General features: G+C 42.0%; 1 long non-coding RNA gene across 2 annotated transcripts in view; it reads right to left on the bottom strand.

The window, feature by feature from the left end:
* LOC106829898 (uncharacterized) overlaps window positions 1-17,096 on the bottom strand; it is an 89,623-nt gene extending 72,527 nt beyond the window's left edge. For both annotated transcript variants that reach the window (XR_011501912.1, XR_006525630.2), the window contains exons 1-3: window positions 17,028-17,096; window positions 8,979-9,096; window positions 7,090-7,168 (exon numbers count right to left, since the gene is read on the bottom strand). This is a non-coding gene — a long non-coding RNA (uncharacterized lncRNA). The remainder of the gene's footprint in view (window positions 1-7,089; window positions 7,169-8,978; window positions 9,097-17,027) is intronic.
* Window positions 17,097-19,995: the final 2,899 nt, after the last annotated feature.

Genomic DNA, 19,995 nt, shown 5'->3' with positions numbered 1-19,995 from the left:
TGACAGCATTACTGGTCATGCAAGTCTGTACAAAGTTATCTTTTACCCAGTATGGTGAGGAATTAACCAGTGAAGTCATACAGTTCCTCTCTGTCATCTCATCAAGTCTATCCACCTCAGGATGTGACAACTCGATGTCAGTTGTATGCCCTGATCGCACTTTGGGCTAGGAAGGGAAGCAGCCACTCCGGGAACGACTGTGGGCAAAGGAGAGTGAGTAAAGCTCCCTCCTCTGAGGACTCCTCATTACAGCTTAGGAGCCCTGAGAAGGCACACACATGAACAAAAAAGGTCTTAGAAGGAGACGGCGAATTCCTGCAGTGACCTCAGGAAGGAAGTGTCTGGGTATTTCTAACATTGCGCATTAGGGAGTTGGGGTGGTGCTGGTTTAGCATTTGGGAAATGCTAACGAGTAACTGAAAGAAATAGGAGATGAGGAGGCAAAATGAACAAAATGCCAGATACGTCCACGTGCCAATGAGGAAGACATGAGGAGGTGAAGTGTGAGGAGAAGTCTGTCACAGTGGCCAATAAACCATGAGGGCCAAATGTTTGGCTTGAATAACTCAGAATCTGCTCCCTGCCTCTAGCAGGGCTTGGCAGTGAGTCAGCAAATCCAGCAACAGAATTTCTTTTTCAGGAGCACAGACAGTCCATTTACATACATGCACACGCGCGCACACACACACAGAATCTCTTGTAGATATATTCTTTATCAGAAAGGAGAAAAATATGGCATTTCTTATTAGATTTCCAAAACCATGTATAACTTTGAAAACTATCAGGACCTATTCTCCAAGAAATACAAAGATTTATTTAAGCATCATTTTGAATATTCTCTTAAGAATACGCCACACGTCTTACGGCAACTACTTCTAAACCGACCCCCCTTTGTTAAAAGCAAAACAAAAACACAAGGATATAACCAAACTGTTAACACAAAAACTATATCTGGTTGTGAGATTACAAGGTAATTTTCCTTTCCTTTTCTTTGTTTGTTTGTATTTTCTAATTTGTTGCAATAAACGTGTATTATTTTTTAATATTTAAAAGATATGTTAAAAATAACAGTGTGAGTAAAAGCAAAAAATTTCCAATGAGCAGCCTTGCTGTTTTATGATTTTCCCTCAAATGACACCTCATGGAACTAGGAAGTAGCAACTACAATATCCTCTAGAAAGGGCAAGGCCCCCAGGGAAGGGCAAAGATACTTCAGAACACAGGGGAATCACAAAGACGATTTCAAGGCCTTGCCAGGAATGCTGAAGCCTGTGCAGTGACTGTTAAAGATACATTTTAAGGCAGTGAGGAGCCTCAGCGGGACATCAGTACCTCCCAGGCATGTGAGCAGCAGAAGCCCTCAAACTATTGCTGGTCCCAGGTAGGCCTTGTGCAACTCAGTTGGAATTTTCCCTTTTGCAAGGGTATTCCCATTTTTCACAGGGCACGTGAGTTGAAGTGCTAATTAATTGGATGTGGATGGAGGAGACGTCCATGTAATTGAAGCTAGTGCTATCTGATAATGCCATTTTCAAAGCGAAGGCCATTTGGTTCTAGGTATCAGGCAGACTACAAAACAACCGTGCACTCTGAAATCTCTTCTGTCCCACGAATAGGAAAATGTCCTTAAAAGGCCCATTGGAGAGGCTCACTTTGGTTTCAAGTGACATCTTCCTCACTTCTATCTGGTGTCCTTGACATTGAGGAACCCACAATATCAGAAACCCTGACCCTTCCTTTAAAAAATGCAGCTGCTGCCAAACAAACCATCCCAGGATTGGCTCTGACTATTGGCATTCAATTCAGAATCATCCGTTCCCACAAACTACAAGTATTGGACACACGCTGGAGATCACACCAGCTTCGGTTGTCATGTTACAGGGTCTTTAGTGTGCCAGAGGTAACCGGTAACCTCACATTGTCCAGTCATTTCAATAGCCATGTCCCCAACCTAGGGAGCTCGGGACAAGTGGAAGCAGAAGGAATTCAGGCAGGAGAAGCACTGGTCCCTAAGGAAGGAATAGAGGTTGGGGTAGGAGACCACAGTCCAATGGACAGTATGTGAAATGAAAAGGCACATTTGGGCTCACATCATGTCATATCTCAGGGTCAGTTGTCATGAACAGATAGGAGACAACAGCTGGACTTCAGTAGAGGTTTACCTGTGACCAAGCCCTGACCTGCATCCCATTTCTAGTAATTAGATCTCTATCAGAAATGCCTACCTGGTATTCAAGTTCATCTAAGGCCTTAATTATCTCCAAAAGTTTTACAGCTATACTCCTGAATTCTGGCCCTGAAGTGTAGCTCCTGTCTCCAGCTGGCAGCCTCCTTATGTTGCGTGCCAGCTTTTGTCCTGCATCTCAACTTTTCTGACAGACTCCATATTATGGCTCCACTACATATAGCAAGCAACAGGGTGAGGAAGAGGCATCTACACCTGTGCTTGAGTCCCAAATACCAGCTGTGTGACCTTGGGCAAGTTATTTTTATAAACTTCAGCTTCTTATCCATAAAACGGGAACAATAAGCGTTTCTTCATACTAGGGTTATTGTGTGGATTAAATGAGATAATGGATGCAAAATAGAATGCCTACCACATGGTAAGTGCTCAATAAATTTTAGCAATGATAATGACAATGATGAAAAAGGATGAGGAAAACATGATGGGGGATGGATCTTCTTAACATTGGCCACAGCCTGGGACTCAGCCATACCACAGTGGTTTCCAGGGGTGATTTTGCCTCCAGGGGACATTTGGCAATGTCTAGAGATTTTGCTGGTTGCATTAACTGGGGGGCCAGGGGGAGCCATGAGAGTGTGCTACTGACATCTAGTGGGTAGAAGCCAGGGATGCTGCTAACTGTCCTACAATGCACAGCACAGCCGCCTACAACAAAGAATTATCTGGTCCAAATGTCAATAGCGCCAAGGTTGAGAAACCCTGCCCTGCCAGTATTGGCTTCTCCTTTCCCTGCTGTCAATGTGCCCCTAGCTGGTGGCTGTGCCTGGTCTCTAAGACCTAACCCTTCCCAGGACTGGCCTAGCCCACTGTCTCTTGAACTCCTGAGCCCCCACTCTGTGGGATTCTTTGTCAAATGGCCACGAGGCTTTTGAGTCCATAACAGCAGGGATGGAGAGAATGACTGGGCCTTCCCCCTGACCAGCAACAGGCGAGAAACTGCTTCCTGCAGGGCCATGGCAGAGAGCCACATGAAAACAAGCACAGCAGCTAGTCGAGCGTTCCACCCAAACTGGCTCCACACCAGGCCCAGACCATGAGTCACCACCACATGCTGCCGCCTCTCTCCATGACCTTTCTTTATCCCTTCATTAGCTATAAATCTTCAGGAGCAAAACAGCAGGGAACAGACTGGGAAGGCCCTGGCAGAATATCATGCCTGGCAAATGCCCAAATCAAAATTCAGAGTTAAGTACCCGGGCCCTGAATGAATGCCAATCACGTCAAACCAAGGCTCCCCCGAGCCATCCCTGTGAACCAGAGAAGTGGACAAATGGAACCTCCTCTCTTGACATAATTTAAATCATGTGGCAGCACTGAAGCATCCTCTCCAGGAGAAAGAACAGATGTGTTTAGCAATACCCAGATGGCTGGGGACAAATTGAAGGACCTGTGTAATGTTTGCCCATAATTCATGCTTGCGCCAAACCACACTGCACCCCTAAAGAAATCTTCCTTGTGTCCCTGATTCCTCTTACGTCAAATGGAATTAATATTGTCTTCCATGCTGTGTCGTGAGAAACAATTAACATGGGTTATTAAATAGTACTTTGGCTCAAAACAAAACAAAACTAGCTTTTTTGCTTCTGCCTTTTTGGAAGCAAATCATCATGCTGGGGAAAAGGCCAGCGGACAGGGCATCTGCCTTCTGCAGAGGAATTTACTCCTCCCAGTCTCACTGCAGTCATCTTTCTCAAGGTGTGGTCTTCTAACGACCTGCATCAGAAGCTGAGAAAGCCTGAAAACAAGCAGATTCCTGGGCCACAGACAACCTACTGGATTTTTGTGGATGAGGCTGGAAGTTACCCTTTAAACAAGCTCTCCACTCGACTTTTACACCCACTAAAGTTTGAGAACCTCATAACAATGAATAAACCCTGGGACAGCATAGCCGTGGTCACTATTTCCAGTAGTAAAAAGAAAGACTAGGTTCTTCATCTTATTTTCTGGGCTGATGTTGCCCCATCTTATGCAAGTGGAATTCCTGAACAAGATGGGACAGATCCAGAATGACTCAATAACTAAACTATCCAACCTCACACTTATGTTTATAACACTGACAGCAACAAATTGCCATTTGCCCTTCTTAGTTTTGTAGTTTCCCTCAACATTCTTGAAGTTTAAAAGGACTGAGTGTTTCCCCTTTGCTGTTGGACACCTACCACCCTGAGCAAATTCCCATCTCTATCACTTGTTACCAGGGAACGAAACATAAATAAATAGACCTGACCCACAAACAATCAGTCCCTCCTCCCCTCCACTCTACAATTGCTTTGAGTATTTGGTATGTGTTCCAAACATTTATATTCATGGTCCTTACAACAATCTTGTGAAGAATTATCTCCATTTTATAGATGAGGGAACCAAACCACCAAAAGGCTATATGAGTAACAGGACTGCTCTTTGACTAAGCTTTCTGACTTCAAACGCAATGCTCTTAACAGCTCAGATTGAACAAACCAACGCTCTAAGCTGCTCTGATTCTTACTGTCTCTAGGAAATTATAACTCTGAAATAGCTATCAATTGAGTTTAGTTGTGTAGAGTTTAAAATCCTCTGACCATACCATTAGCAAGCATGTCCACACAGACCAACCAAAGTGGAATTATGACTACTAGACCATTCAATTTCATCAATTATGTTATGTAACTTCACAAACTTCTGAGCTAATAACAGCTAACATTTGTTAAGCACTTGTTGCTACAAAGAATTGTTCTAAATGCTTTAAGTATTCAACTTGTTGAATCCTCCCAACCATCCTTTGAGGTTGGTACTTTCACTCTTCTCTCTTCACAGCTGAGAAAACTGCAGCACAGAAATATTTAGTAAGATGTCTAAGGTCACAGAGCTAGTGAATGACTAGGCTGGGAAATATACCCAGATAATAAGGCTCCAGAACCAATGTCTTAACCAACCTACTTTACTGTGTATTCCAGTATTAACACAATGAGAGCCACATCAATGCAGACAATAGGGAGGAAAAAAGTCTGCTTTTCCTAAAGATCTTGCTAGCACTCCAGAGAATTCATATTGTTTTGAACCATGGTTTCTGAAATGTTATAGAAAACAGAGATCCATAAAATGCTAGCTCCAAAATGGTGTGAGATTCTGTCATAAATAAAGTCCTAGAAAGATTTCAGTTCTGCAATGTGCTTTCAACAAAGGGCAGGGAGAACTTTGTTATGATTATTACAATCTAATTTAAAGCTGAAGCCAGACGGGAAGGAAAAAAAATTGAAAATAAACTCTCTCCTAAAGCTGTCGGCCTGGCTGTGGCCTCCAACTGCTTTAGTCACTAAAACCTTGTATGTAATGGTCACTTTTATAACAAACACTAAGAAAGGAATACAAAGCCCTAAATCAGAGTTTATTTCCAAAGAACGGAAAGAAATGTATTGGAGTGCTAAGGAAGGCCACAGAGAGAAGGTGCTGCCATGCTGCCCTTCCTGGCAGTGATTCTGATGCAAGTGTCAAGCAAGACCTCCAGTTTCAAGCTGTAATCCAACCGCCTTATTTCTGCTTGAAGGGAACCTCAGCTGTTCGTGCAGAGTCCAAGTCATTCCCAACACCCCCAGCAATAGCAGCTTCTGTCTATTCAGCCAGCCCAGACCTAGAGCTTCTACATTCACGCTTCAGAATGACCATCTTTCCTGGTCAGCATACATTCTACATGGTGTTCTTGCCACAGGAAGTAAATATCGGGTCGCCCAAGTGAAAGTCTCCCATAAACCTCATTAACAAAGTACCAGAGCATTCATCTGCTAAGCCCCAAGGATGTGGTTTGTCTCTGACTATGTAAGACATCTTTTAAATTCTTCTGCTCAGAACATTCCAGGGATACTATTATGGTCTGTCACTAATTGCAGAACCAACAGACCAAATGCTAAGACCATATTTGGCCAGAAGATGTTTAGATGTTTTCTAATATTTATAAGGTAGTGCGATCAAACTAAAATCCGGTAAATATAACCCCAGCAAATGAGCAAATGCTTCCTTATCCTTAAATCCCAGCTCCAGTGTTCCCTCATCCCTGACTCACCCAGGTCAAGTGAGTCTCTCCCTCTTCTGATTTCCCGTGACATTGTGTTTATACCTCAATATGGCACTGAACGTGTTGTGTTCCAATTATCCTTTTTACATCTGTCTCCCTTACTATCTTTACTATAGCTCCTGGAGGGCACGGCCTGGTGCCTTATCATCCTAATGTTCTTAGCACTTAGCAGAATTGGCAAGTAGGGACTCAATAAATATTCATTGAAGAAAAGAATATGATCTAAGATGGAGGGGGGCCCATCAGTTTGATTCAAAATGATCATATTAATTAATTAACCTGGTGGTACTGGGTCAATATTTCTGTGGCTCCATTTTCCAACTTTGCCCAGCTCTCACTCTGCTTCTCTTCAAATGTGATCCTTAGATCAGACACTGGATCAGTTTCCCTAAAACTGATGTAATAAATACATAAGCATATAGGCTTGCGATAAATTGACATACTATTCACTGGATTTCTCGGAGGAAGAAAATAACTAACTAGTGTGTGGATGCTTCCGTTTTCCATTAGCAAATTGGGTATAATGAATCTGAGACTGTGTCCTTTCTCCTTAGAGGACAAGCTTGGGTGGCCATTCCCATACAGTCTACAGGAAACCTAAAGTAGGAGGGATCATTTGCTCCCCCCAGTCATTACCCCCAACCCTGCACTAATACCTTCAGCCCCTTCCATCACAAGGGCATTGAGACTCTACTCCCAGGTTACAGAGGCCAAAAAGTCCCTTATCCTGGGGCAAGAGAAGCCTGGGTAAAGGCAGGAACAAAAGAACAAAGCTCTGACCTTTGCGCCAACATACCTGAGTATATTCCTGAGGTAAGGCCACATTCCAGACTTCTCTTCTCTTCTACCACACAGCATTAATCACTCTTTATTTCCTAGATGACAGAGAAGATTTATTAACATGTGAGAATTCCCCAACCCACCCGCAAGCAGAAGAATTGTCTTTGTCAGCCTAGTTCATAAATCTTTTATAATACAGAATCAGGGAATGGGTAGTGGGAAAGGAGTCCAGAGAGCTGTGAAAAAAACTCTAACCAGAGAAGCTTGGCCAGTATCTACAGGATAAAGACCTGGGGGGAGAGGGGCACAAGGGGGTAAATCCAGTTGTCTGTGGATATGTTGGGAGGTAGTGAGTGAAAGAGAATTAAAAAAGGAAAGAAGAAAGATTTTATGATATGTGGTTGGTGGATAAGAACAAGTTCCCCTTTAAAGTGCTTTGAGAGACTCAAGTAAAGATTGAAATCAGTTTTAAATTATTTTGGGCCTCGGCGAGGCTTATTTATAGAGAATTCCATGCAGCGATTGGACCATCTGGGCTCTCAGCTTGTTTTAGTTATACCTACCAGTACCTAATGCAGTTAACACCTTTCCAGTTTGGGAAATTTGTCTATGGTGAGAACCATTTTACCATGCTCTTTCTAATATAATCCATGAGGGACCAACTTTAATCCACAAAGGATAATTAGACTTGTTTACAAGGAAGATATAAAACTAACTTTTATGTTCTGTACCTACTATTGGGCAGGCACTGTGAAAACTGCTTTAAATGTTTGCTCCTTTACTTAGTAATGAATTTATTTTTTTAATCCTCTTTTCAGAAAGGCTAAAAAGTAGCTTAGAGAAGTACTTAAAACATAACATAAATGAAAAGTGAGAGCAAATTAAAAAAAAATAGTGAGTGTGTAAATGGAGCCATGTATGAGGTCAAAAACGCATGCCATGTGTACACCTTTGATGCTGATGGAGCACACACTTGGTTCCAGGCTTTCTAGCAGCTAGTTCAAAGAAGGAAAACCAGTCAGTTATACAAATTACCAAGCCCATAAGCACAGCAAGAGAAGAGAAACTATTCTTGGTATTAAGACCAGATAAGAATTTCTTCAATGGAGAAGAACAATCTCCATTGATGGACAAACACCTTCCTCCACAGCATCCTTAAATAGAGTTCCAAGGGGCTGGCCCAGTGGCACAGTGGGTAAGTCTGCGTACTCTGCTTCAGCAACCCGGGGTTTGCAGGCCCAGATCCCAGGTGCAACCTAGCACCTTTCGTCAAGCCGCACTGTGGCAGCATCCCACATAAAATAGAGGAAGATTGGCACAGATGTTAGCTCAGGGCCAATCTTCCTCACACAAAAAACAGAGTTTCAAATACAAGTTTTCAAAGACTATTTCTTATTTGATGTTGCATAGAAGCTGACGACTTTATGACTAACTAAAAGCAAGTCTACACAGAGCAGGGTTATTGCATAGCACTGTGAAGTAGATATTATTGTCCAGCCTTGCAGATATGGAAATTAAGACCCAAAGAGGTTAACTGATTCGTCCACAGACACACTCAACGAGGTGCAGACTCAGATCTTGGGGTTTTGTACAGGGTCATCTGACTCCAAGGCCCAAGCTCTTTGTGCTACCTACACCACGCCAGCAATGCTAAACCGCATGGAAGGACTCCTCTTTATCAGAAGTCATTTTCCTCCAAAGTCGTGATGATACACACGTATTTCCTTCTCAAAAACATGGAAAACAGATTTTTCTCAGGAGGGAGTATTACAAGCCTCTGTTATAAGAGAAAGGCCCTCCTCAACTTTGGGGTGGTCTCTATCCCAGCATGAGTGTTTATTTAAGTATTCATTTAAGTATAACTGAAGTAGGTGGCACCCGTGGATAAAATGCCTGAGTACGGACCTGCGGAAGAGGCTGACCCATGTTGGTGGTCACAAAGATCTTGTTATGCTGCAGGTGTCTTTCCAGGTGTCCTCCCACAACAAGCAGGTGAAGGTATCTCTGGGAACATTTCTCTCTCCTATAGGATGGGATGACAGGAAGAGATGCTCACGAGAAGAGAAACAGGAAGAGGAGAGTGAGAAGGAGGCTGAGTCACATTGAAAGGATCTCAGTAACACTCAGGCAGCAGGAATGTGTTGCCCAGATTCAAGCAGCTGAGGACCCACGGGCCCAAAAGGCCAGAGGAGCAAGATGAAACAGCTGCATGCAGGACAGAAACAGCTGGACAGCAGTCCTCAAATCAGAATAATACAAGAGCTTTCCAGAATCACGTTCCCAGCCCCGCCCCAGACTACTGAATGAGATTCCCAGACCCCCAGGGATTCTGTTGGGCAGAAAATTTGAAAACCTTTGAGCTTGGATTTGAAGTGAAGATCAGTTCTTTAAATTCACAAATATTTATTAAGGGCCTTGTATGTGCCAGACTTCAAGCCAGACGCAGGAAAGAGGCATGAGCAAAAATACAAGACCTGGTTCTCAGATCTTACAGTTCAGGGAAGGAGACAGACATTAGGTAAATAAACACACACTTATAAACCTACACCTTTCTCTCCGCTAGAATCAAGTCTGTTGGCCCACAGCTGAATGTACTGAATTTCCCAAGGCTCAGGAAACTCGCTTGGTTCTGAGAAGTATGAGGAGCTGCATTTCAAAAAGGCATAACCTGAAAGGAGAAAAGCACCCTCTTGTGGCCCTCTGGGTGGTGGCAACTGAAAGAACCCCCAGTTGTAAGAGGTAGGAGGTTGCCCTGAGCAGGTGACCTGAAGGGGGCAGCCCTAAAGCAGCCAGGAGCGTCAGTGGGCCCTGTTTTGCTTTAGTGGTAAATCTCTCTTCAGCGTTGAATCAGCCACTTCGTGAGAAGACGTGTTCCCTTGTGTCCATTGCTAAGTGGTTTTACTTCTGGACACCTGGGCTGTTTGGTGTGGAGTCAAGTGACACATTTTACATCCAGGCATCGATCTGAGTGCATTTCCACTCTCCCCACAACTCCATCATGCAGCAGGGCCTGGAACAGGGAGGCCTTCAATGAATATGCAGTGAATAACTGGATGAACTGCACCATCCCAGCCAGCCCAACATTGCCTGCTGTGTGGGATCTTGGGAAGACTGGACAAATTATCACAGTGGTTGAGTCCCTGATTTCTCTGAAAATAAATGACTTCTTAAAAAGTAAAATACAATCTATGTTCCTCCTCAGAGTCTCTATGAAAAGGATAATATTCACAAGGGGTATACTTTGTTCTTGGAGCTAAGCCTGGTATAGTTTAATTTGTAGGAGAGTAACATGTAAATTTATGATAATAAATTATATGATTTAAATGAAATTATAAAAATAAGAGTCGCTCACTCATATTCAACTTTCATGAGTGCTGACACTTCTTGAAGAATATGGAGGTCTGATTTGTATTCAGGCCTGAATACCAGCGTGAACCACAAGAGTCCAGGGACTGCTGGTTTCAAGTGTGTAGATCGGAAGCCCAGTCAAGCACCGGCACAGTATATTTAGCATTTCTAGCACGTCTCCACTCAAGAAGCTATGAGGAAATCAGCTCAGTACAGGGCTCCGGGTTATGAGATGGCGCTGACACAATCACTCCACCCCATTTCTCAAAGGTCACTAGGCAACAAGGCCAGAACAGTAAGGAGGAGAAAAGGAGTACATTAGAGGGTATGGTGGAAGAATTAGAAGGGCAAAGAGAGCGAGAAAAGCACAGAATGAAAAAAAAGAACTATTTGCTACAGTACTTAATCCACAGAATCCAAAAGTAAACAAACCAGCCAGTTGACTCTGAAGGAGGGAATTGATTTTTAAGACGTTGATTCTGCCTCTAACTCTGAAGCTTGTGAAATACTCTACTGAATTAAGAAATACCAGAGGCTGAGAAGTACTTCTGGCCAAAGAGTGAATCCATCCAACTTGAAAAGACCAGCACACAGGAGGAGAGAGGGTAGGCTAAATGACCCATCCCTGCATCGTCATATGCCCTCACTGATACCACTCTGGAGCCGAGAGCCTCCTCTGTCCACCACGTCTGGCTGAGCTCAAGGCATCAGCTTTAACACCTGTATGTGTGGGATGTTTGCAAGGGAGCTAACGCTGACCAGAAAAACAGTTTCAGTCACCTTCAGATAAGTTGCATCAAATCCTCATTATTCATAATTTTGGAACCCTATCTCTGAAGTTTGCTGCATGCAATAATCCTACATTACTCCCAACAACCATCCACATAAAATATATGGGAGGATGTTTAAAAGTATTAGCTTTGGGGGTTGGCCTGAAGCTTAGTAGTTAAGTTCACACACTCCACTTTGGGGGCCCAGGATTCACAGGTTTGGATCCCAGGCGTGGACATATGCACTGCTCATCAAGCCATGCTGTGGTGGCACCCCACATACAAAATGGAGGAAGATTGCCACAGACGTTAGCTCAGCGACAATCTTCCTCAAGCAAAAAGAGGAAGTTTGGCAACAGATGTTAGCTCAGGGCCAGTCTTCCTCACCAAAAAAAGAAAAAAAAAAAGGTATTAGCTTTGGAGTCAAATACTCAAGGGTTTGAATTCTGGGTTTGTCAAATAGTAGCTGTATAAACTTGGGCAAGTTTATTTACCTCTCTGAGCTTCCATTTCCTCAGCGTTAAAATGCACATAATTATAGTATCTACCTCAAAGGACTATAGTAAGAACCAAGTGATATGACATATGTAAATCTGTTAGCAAATGCCTGGAAAATAATAAGCTTTCAATAATTTTTTTAAAGTTTCTTACCTGAGTCCAAAGATCAAATGGCTTCCCTGAGTGACAAAGAGGCAACCCAGCACCATTTGCTCTGCATTATCATGAATGGGTTTCAATTACTAATTGTATGACATATTATTTATCCTCTCATCTAGTCTATTAGTAAATGAGCTAAACTTCAAAAGAGCCTTGTTTCATCCCTCATAACATTTCAAACTTTTTGGAGAAATAGTTATTAATCATCATTCTCTGTTCATAAACAGTCAGTTAGGCTCACATCCAAATGTCAAGTGTTCAGACCTGCAAACGTTGAAGTAATTTTGCCAATAAATTTCATGAGTTTCCTCATAAAGTGTTTCAATTAACTCCATTTTGCTAGGTGTGATCTTAATCCTTAAATCAGCAATTAATCTTAGCTAGTGGTGTTTTGGTTTTCTCTTTAATCAAAATTAAAATATCCTTGAGGACAAGACTGCGGCTTCTACTTCCTTTATACCCCACCCAATATTTGCCAGAGTATTAAGCCTAAGTAGATGTTTAGTATCTGTCTGATCAGGTACATCCTCGGTACCACTGAACATGACTATGATAACCTCTAGTGCAGGAAAACAAAACAAACTGAGTCTCTTTCTCAAACTAAAGTCTAGGACTACAAAATCATAAGAAATTTGTTTCTGGGGCTGGCCTGGTGGTGCAGTTAAGTGAGCACGTTCTGCTTCTCCGCAGCGGGGGGTTCACCAGTTCGGATCCCAGGTGCAGACATGGCACTGCTTGGCAAAAGCCATGCTGTGGTAGGCATCCCACGTATAAAGTAGAGGAAGATGGACACGGATGTTAGCTCAGGGCCAGTCTTCCTCAGCAAACAGGAGGAGGATTGGCGGTAGTTAGCTCAGGGCTAATCTTCCTCAAAAAAAAAAAGAAAGAAATTTGTTTCAATCAAAGCGACCACTTTGAAGCCACTGTGATAACCTCAGACTACACAGATAAGAGTGAACCGGCCTCCTTGAGTCCCACCGGCCTCCTTGAGTCCCCAGTCCCACCATTTTCACCAGTCCGTTTACTAAGAGAACCTTCATACTGTTAAAAACAGAGTGATAAAAACCAAATAATCTAAATTTCCTCAGCCTGTGGGTACACATGGGATATCACTAGATTCAGATAGTGAAAGACCTCAACAACACCACCCTTCCCCAGCCTTTCCAGTTATGTGGTAGCCATCACTGTGTGGTCGTGAACTATCACCCTATGACCCTTTTCTCTGTGCACTCTTCACACCACACTTAAAGTCACAGAACACAGCCCCTTGCCAGTCTATGGAAATCCTAATTCCTTGCCTAGGATTCTGTGCCTAATGTTCACAAATCTATAAAGTCACCAGATGCCAGAATGGTACCACGTTCCCTTCAGTGCTCACTTGACCACGGCCCACAAAGGTCCTCACAGTGCTGGAAAGAATGCCACAGTTCTGGGTGTCTTCACTTAGCAAGTCCACATATGTCATAGTATTGTGGTTAGACACATGTGCTCCAGAATCAGACCACCTAGGAGGGAATCCTAGCTCTAAAACTCAGCTAACTCTGTGAACATGGGTAAATTACTGAACCTTTCTGAACCTCAGTTTCCTTACCTGTAAAATAGGGATAATACTATTATCTCAAAGATTTATTATAAAGAGTGAATGAGATAACATGTATAAAGCAGCCAGTATAGTATCTAGCACATAGTAAACACTCCATAAATGTTCGCTATTGTTATACCCTGAGAATGACTGGCTGCCATATCCAGCAGGAAACTCTAAAAGTAAATCCTTTTTTTGCCAGACACTCTTCTGGACCATATCACATAGTTTAATACTCACAAGAGCCATTGAAGTAAATATTGTTCTGTTTTTATAGGCTCATAGAAGTTATTTACCCAAAGTTAATTTGTCTACATAAAATAGCCAGTAGCTGCCCAAAGCCCCTGTTTTCTCCACTAAGTCATGGTGATTCTCATGCTTCAGAAGACTTGAGACTTTTTCATTGGTGCCATAGTTATATTGAAATTAGCAACACATTCACAGGTTTGATCTGCAGTCCAGATAATTGCCTAATTCCTGCCTATTTCAGCTTCTGCCCACAGTTCATATAGACACAGCCATCTACACAACTGCTAGATTGTCACCTTTGAAGTTTTATTTATTTTGAAGTCAACAAAGATAAGTCTTTACAAAAGTAACCAGAAATGACCCTCAGGCACTGATGACTTCCCAGCAGGAGCCCAGCCCCTAATTTATCTCAAAGACTTTGCACCCATGGCTCTTCCAAGCCTCTTTGCAAGGAAAGGTTCTAAATCAAGTAATCTTTTCTGAGCATTGACTTCCTGACTGGAGTTGGGGGCTTCCTTCTTTGCAAGAGAGAGGAAAAGGCCCGGGATGAGGTCTGAGCTGCTTCTTTCAGCCTCTGGCATGGGACACTCATTAGTGCTGGGAATGTAGAGAATTCTGGTCCATCACTCAAAGCTCCACCTACTCTCAGCTCTGTGCTTAATTACCACCCTCCTCTGCACCAGCTTTCGAGTGCTTACCCATCAAGAAGTGCCACCTTTGATACTTCAGGAGGTTAACTCCCAGCAAGACCTTTCCTGAATCTTCACACATGTCTCCACAGAAAGGCACATTGGGAGGGTGCTCTGGGAGACTCCCTTAGAATCCTGTCTTCCAATTTCTGTATTCTCTTAATGGCAAGGTATAAAGTTTTCACCCATTCTCATTTCTGAAGTCATAATCTATCATACAATTGACAAATAAAACTGGCAAGTAATAGGATATATTGGAGTATATAAGGAAGCCATTTTGTGTAAACCTAATTCGGCCTGACCTTGTCTTTCCAAAAGGGCCTGACCACAGCCGTTGAGCATGCAGTGTATATCTGCTTTAGATATTCCCTATGGCAAGAACAAAGGCCCTTGAGATAAAGGTGCAACTTCCCTCCCCCTCCCAACATTGGCATTCCCTTAAGGATTAAGCATCTTTCCTTAGGCTAGAAACTGATTGCTGCACTCACCTGTGACCACCCAGCTCGAGACAATAGACTTGCCTCCTGCTACGCCCACCAAGATAGCAAACCCACTACCTGCTGTGTCCATCAAGCACTGTGCCGACAGAGCAATCTTGCGACTATTGTGGGAAGGACATTTCAATCATATGTGAAACATCCTGTATGGGGGTATATAACCACTCTGTACACCTCACTTCTTTGGTGCCCTTTCTTCCTTCAGGAAGAAAGGCCCCAGGCCATGGTCCTCACATTTTATCTCAGAATAAATTCACCCAAATTTTCATTTATAGATTGGTTATGGATTATTTTCGTCGACACAATAGATGTGTACATTTGATGTGGAAGTATCTCCTTTTTTTTTCCTTAAAGATTGTTATTATTACAATGATGCATTTACATTTGCAAACTGCTTAGAAGTCAGTAAAAGCAAAATAAAGACAATACCTTCCTCTGAGTCCCCTTGGTATTTTGTATGTTTCTCTATTATTATTTTTAAACCATTTGTTTTAATATCTGTCTCCCCTACTAGTCTCTAAAGCCTTAAAACCATTTGCTTTCATATCTATCTCCCCTACTAGTCTCTAACTACCTTAAGGGATGGAACTTGGTTTTGTTCATCTTTGTAGTCTCAGCAAAATGCTGAGTTCCTGAAATATAGCAGAAATATATCAACAAATGTTTGGATGGATGGATGGTTGGTTGGATGGATGGATGGATGGATGGATGGATGGATGGATGGATGGATGGATGGGTGGACGGATGGATGGATGGGTGGACAGATGGATGGGCGGTTGGGTGGATGGCTGGATGGATGGACAGATAGACTGATGTAATCCTCACAGACTTTGTGAACAAGCAGGTGTTTGAGCAAATCTAACATGAATGTCTCTTTTTTACAGTGTCATCTTTTCACTGGACTACAAGCTTAGAGACTATAGAGATGAAAATACCATCAACCAATTTCTCCCATTCCTTTTCCACTTTGTGGTTCTCCTTGCCATCAAAAGGGCACAAAAAGAGTCCCAGGCTCCTCCATCCAACCATTTTCTTTACAGATAAGCAAGTTTCTTCAAAAGGATATGTTTAGTCAGTTTCAGGTTTAGGGGCTTTTAAAATGCCATCTCATTTCAACCTTGCAGACCATTGCAATACTGGTATTAACAACAATAAAAATAGCTAACATTTATTGAGAGGCACTCCATGCCAAGAACTGTGTTATGGCTTTACAAATATTGTCTCATTTAATCCTCATGATAGACCTATGAGGCTCAGACAGGTTAAGTAGCCTGCCTAAGATGACATAGTGAATAAGTGGCAGAGCCAGAATTTGAACTCAGACAGTCTAAGTTCAGACCTCTACTTGTTTAATCTGATCTCTGATAAAATCACTCACATTTGTCTTATATAGCTATTTTGAGGGTTTTATTCTTACCGATGAACTGCTTTCATTCTATCACAGATGTGAAGTATTTCAAGTATGTCGATGCAAATCTACAAACAGGACATATTTAGGAAATAATTTTATATCTAAATTAATCCCACAAAAGGAGAGAGACTTCTATTATGAAGAATCTTTGAAATGAGAGCTCAGATGGGAACTGGAACAGGAAAGCACATGGAAACCCAACGTGCTGATTGTCTTTGCTGCTGCACTGGCCAGCAGTTGTCCCTCCGAGGGAGCAGTGAAGTCGCAGGGGATCATCCACTCTGTGTAAGATAACACATCTTGATTAAATTTTTAAAAGGAAGAAAAGGAAAGTGTAGCCTCCGTCCTGCCTACTTGAAGGTCACAGCATATGCAGGAAGCTGTGTTTTACTGGCTGTTGAAACATAATATTATAACTTGTGCCTACTTAGAAATCAACTTTGAGAGGGGAATTTGTATCTATGAATTCCTGGTAGCTGGCTTTATTAACATCTTGGGACATTAATGTTGCCTCTAACCTAATTATTCATGCTATTTTCAACCACAGATTGTGTCACCACCAACTCAGTCCAAAGACTAAAATAAAAAAAATCCTAGGAAAATTCCAGAGGCATACTCATCAAAGAGGGATATGACCTTCAAAAGGCTTACTGAAATGCTTGCTCAAAATCCCAGCATTCTCTGCTACTCACATGCACAACAGAGCATTCCCAACTCTGACTATGTTTGCAGTCTCAAATTCTTTACTCACCCCACCTGCTTGGCAAAAGACTTTCTCTACTGGGACGTGCCACAACTTGTAGAAAGAGCTCCATCTAATTAGAAACACTGCATTGACAGTGGTCACGAATAAGTTGTGCCAGGTGTTCACATGTCATGAATACCAGCCGTGTTTGGTTATTTATAACACAAAGTCAGGGCAATGGAATGCCAAGTCTTACGGGCTGCTTCTCTGGTCACTATGTGCATTTTAATTCATATCACAGACTAATTAAAGGCACTAGAAAGTATAACCTTTACCTCAAATTTTCAAAAAGGAGAGAAAGAAGAAGGAATCTAAAGCGTATTGAATACCTACCAAAGGCCAGGCCTTCTGCTGTGAGCTTTACTTATATTATCTTTTTAATACCCACCACAATCACACGAAGGAGGTATTATTGTTCCCATCTGACAGATAAGGAAACATAACCTCTGAAGGATTAAATATCCTGCCCAGGTAAGTAGTAAAGCCAGGATGGGAACCAGGACTGTGTAAACCCAAATTCCATGTTTCTTTTCACCAACAGATCAAAATTTCCCCCACACTGCCTAGTCCAGGACCAGAAGCACTAGAATAGTGGTTTAAATGGTACAGATTCCACAGTCGGGCTTCATTCTGCTCCATCGCTTTCTAACTGTGTGACCTCATCAAGTTACTTAGCCTCTCTAACCCTCAACTTCTTCATCTTCAAAAAATAGGGACCATTACAATCCTACCTCATAAATTTTAAATATTTGACAATAAACTCTTATTTAAATTTTATTTATTGAAATATATATTTGAAAAATAGATATTTGACAATAATTATGACATTATAAATTATGGCCATTTTCCACAAAGCCTCTTCAGCCATTAAATAGAATAATAATAATAATAGCTAATATTTATTGACTACTTACTACAGGCCAGGCACTATACTGAGGGTTTTACATGAATTATCTCCTTTAATTCTAATAATAATCCAATTAAATAATAATAACTAACTTATTGAGCATTACTATATACCAAGATCCGTTCTAAACCCTTTACTCATACTAACTAGTGAGTAACTGAGGCAGGTAATATTGTTGTCCCCATTTTGCAAATAAGAAAATGGACGCTCAGAGAGGATAAGTAAACGCCCATGGTCACACAGCTAGGAAAAGATAAAACCATGTTAAGAATTCAGACAGCCAGACTTAGGAGTTCACGGTCTTAACCTCAACTCCCATGTTCCTGGACCTGGGCTGGGCCATACAAGAAATGTCTGATGCAGTACCTGTGCTTAAAGAGCTCCCAAATGTATTGAAGCTGTAGGACCTACAGACTTAACAAGTGAGGATGCTGTAACATTCTGCAGCCAAATGTTCAAAATATGCAAAATACACACTAGCGGCATTGGAAGATAAATCAGAGAGTGGGGTTGATGACCTGTGGGTTCCAGGCAAGCCTTTCTAGAGAATATGTGGCTTTCACTGAGCCTTGCGGGATACGGGTTAGTCAGGAGGAGAGATGGGGGAAAGCATCTCAGGAGGGAGACTCAGCAAGTGCAGAGATGTAGATGTGAACTGTGTTTGGAGAAGAATAAGGAGACTGGCCTGATGAAAGATGGGTTTCATACAGACATGAAATAAGGACAGATTACAGAAAACCCTTGACAACAGCCTGAAAAATGGGACATCACGTGTAAGGGGTAATAGGAAGCATTAGATTCTTGAGGAGGAGAGTTACCTGACAAGAGTGCAGTGTGCAGCATGGCTTAGTGTGGGGAGCCTGGAGAGAGACAGGGAGGAAGCTCTGGGAGATGCCCCAGTGTGAGGTGGTAATAGCCCTCCCTCACTAAAGTGACAGCAGCAGGAAAGAGAAGGAAGAGCCCAAGTAGAGATACTGTGAAGACAGAATCAACGGGGCTTAATGGAAGATTGATGCAGGAGACATTTAGAAGAGAACAGGTCTATGATGTCAGTCACTGTCATATCCCCAAACCAGCCTCTGTTAATGACTGATCAACACAATGTAGATGCTGAAAACATATTTGTTAAATAAATGAGTCATCTATTCATTTTGCACATGAGGAAAGAAATCCTGAAGGTTATGTGAATTAACCAAAATTATGTAAGTGTGAGCAACAGAATCTAAACTAAACCCCCAAATCCTGACAACTATTCTAGAGCTTTTTCTACTATAACTTGTTCTTACTTTGGAAAATCTTGGGAACTATAACATTGGTGATACTGATAATAGATACTGAGATTTTGGGAGAGATTACTGGGGTTCTGGGATAATGTTAATTTGATTTTGGATATGTAAACACTGATGTGATGACAGAACTTCTAATTAGAAATGTCCCATAAGAGGTTTTCAATCAAGGACTAGAGTAAAAGTGAGAATTAATGACTAGACATAGATATATTTGAGAATCATAAACATAGAACCATTAGATGAATAAATATAAGAAATATATTTTTGTAATATCATGAATAAGAAATGTTTTTGGTTTCCCATTACTTTAATTAAATATTTTTTAGTCTGCTGAAGAATTGTTGAACAAGCAACGCACTTAACTGCAATCAGTATGTTAATGTCGTTGGAATCACTTCATTTGCTCATGTTAATCTTGATCTGCCTGCATACACAATAATTCAGGACTGCCGCATTGGCCAGGCTATCCTGGTGCCCTTTGAAAGCATTGCCAGGCTCCAGATCTGTCTCCGTGGGTCCTGTTGCTATTTTTATTCTGTACTTTAGTTAGGTCTTGCCAACTACTATTTCCAAAGGCAAAGCAAAACGTCTTAAAACTTTTCTGAGATTTACAGAATATGCCCATGCCATAAGTGAAGCAAAACCTTTGGATATCTTTGCTGCCTCATCGTTCATGAGTCAGCCTACATATCCTGTAATCTGAGAAGTTTTACCTAAATAAACCCAACCTGTGATCCTCATGCCCACCCCCATTAAGCAGTCATTCCTTTCCCTCCAT

Source organism: Equus asinus, chromosome 3, assembly GCF_041296235.1.
Source record: "Equus asinus isolate D_3611 breed Donkey chromosome 3, EquAss-T2T_v2, whole genome shotgun sequence".
In the NCBI taxonomy this organism is placed as follows: domain Eukaryota; kingdom Metazoa; phylum Chordata; class Mammalia; order Perissodactyla; family Equidae; genus Equus; species Equus asinus.
This window is presented reverse-complemented; position numbering and strand designations above follow the sequence as displayed.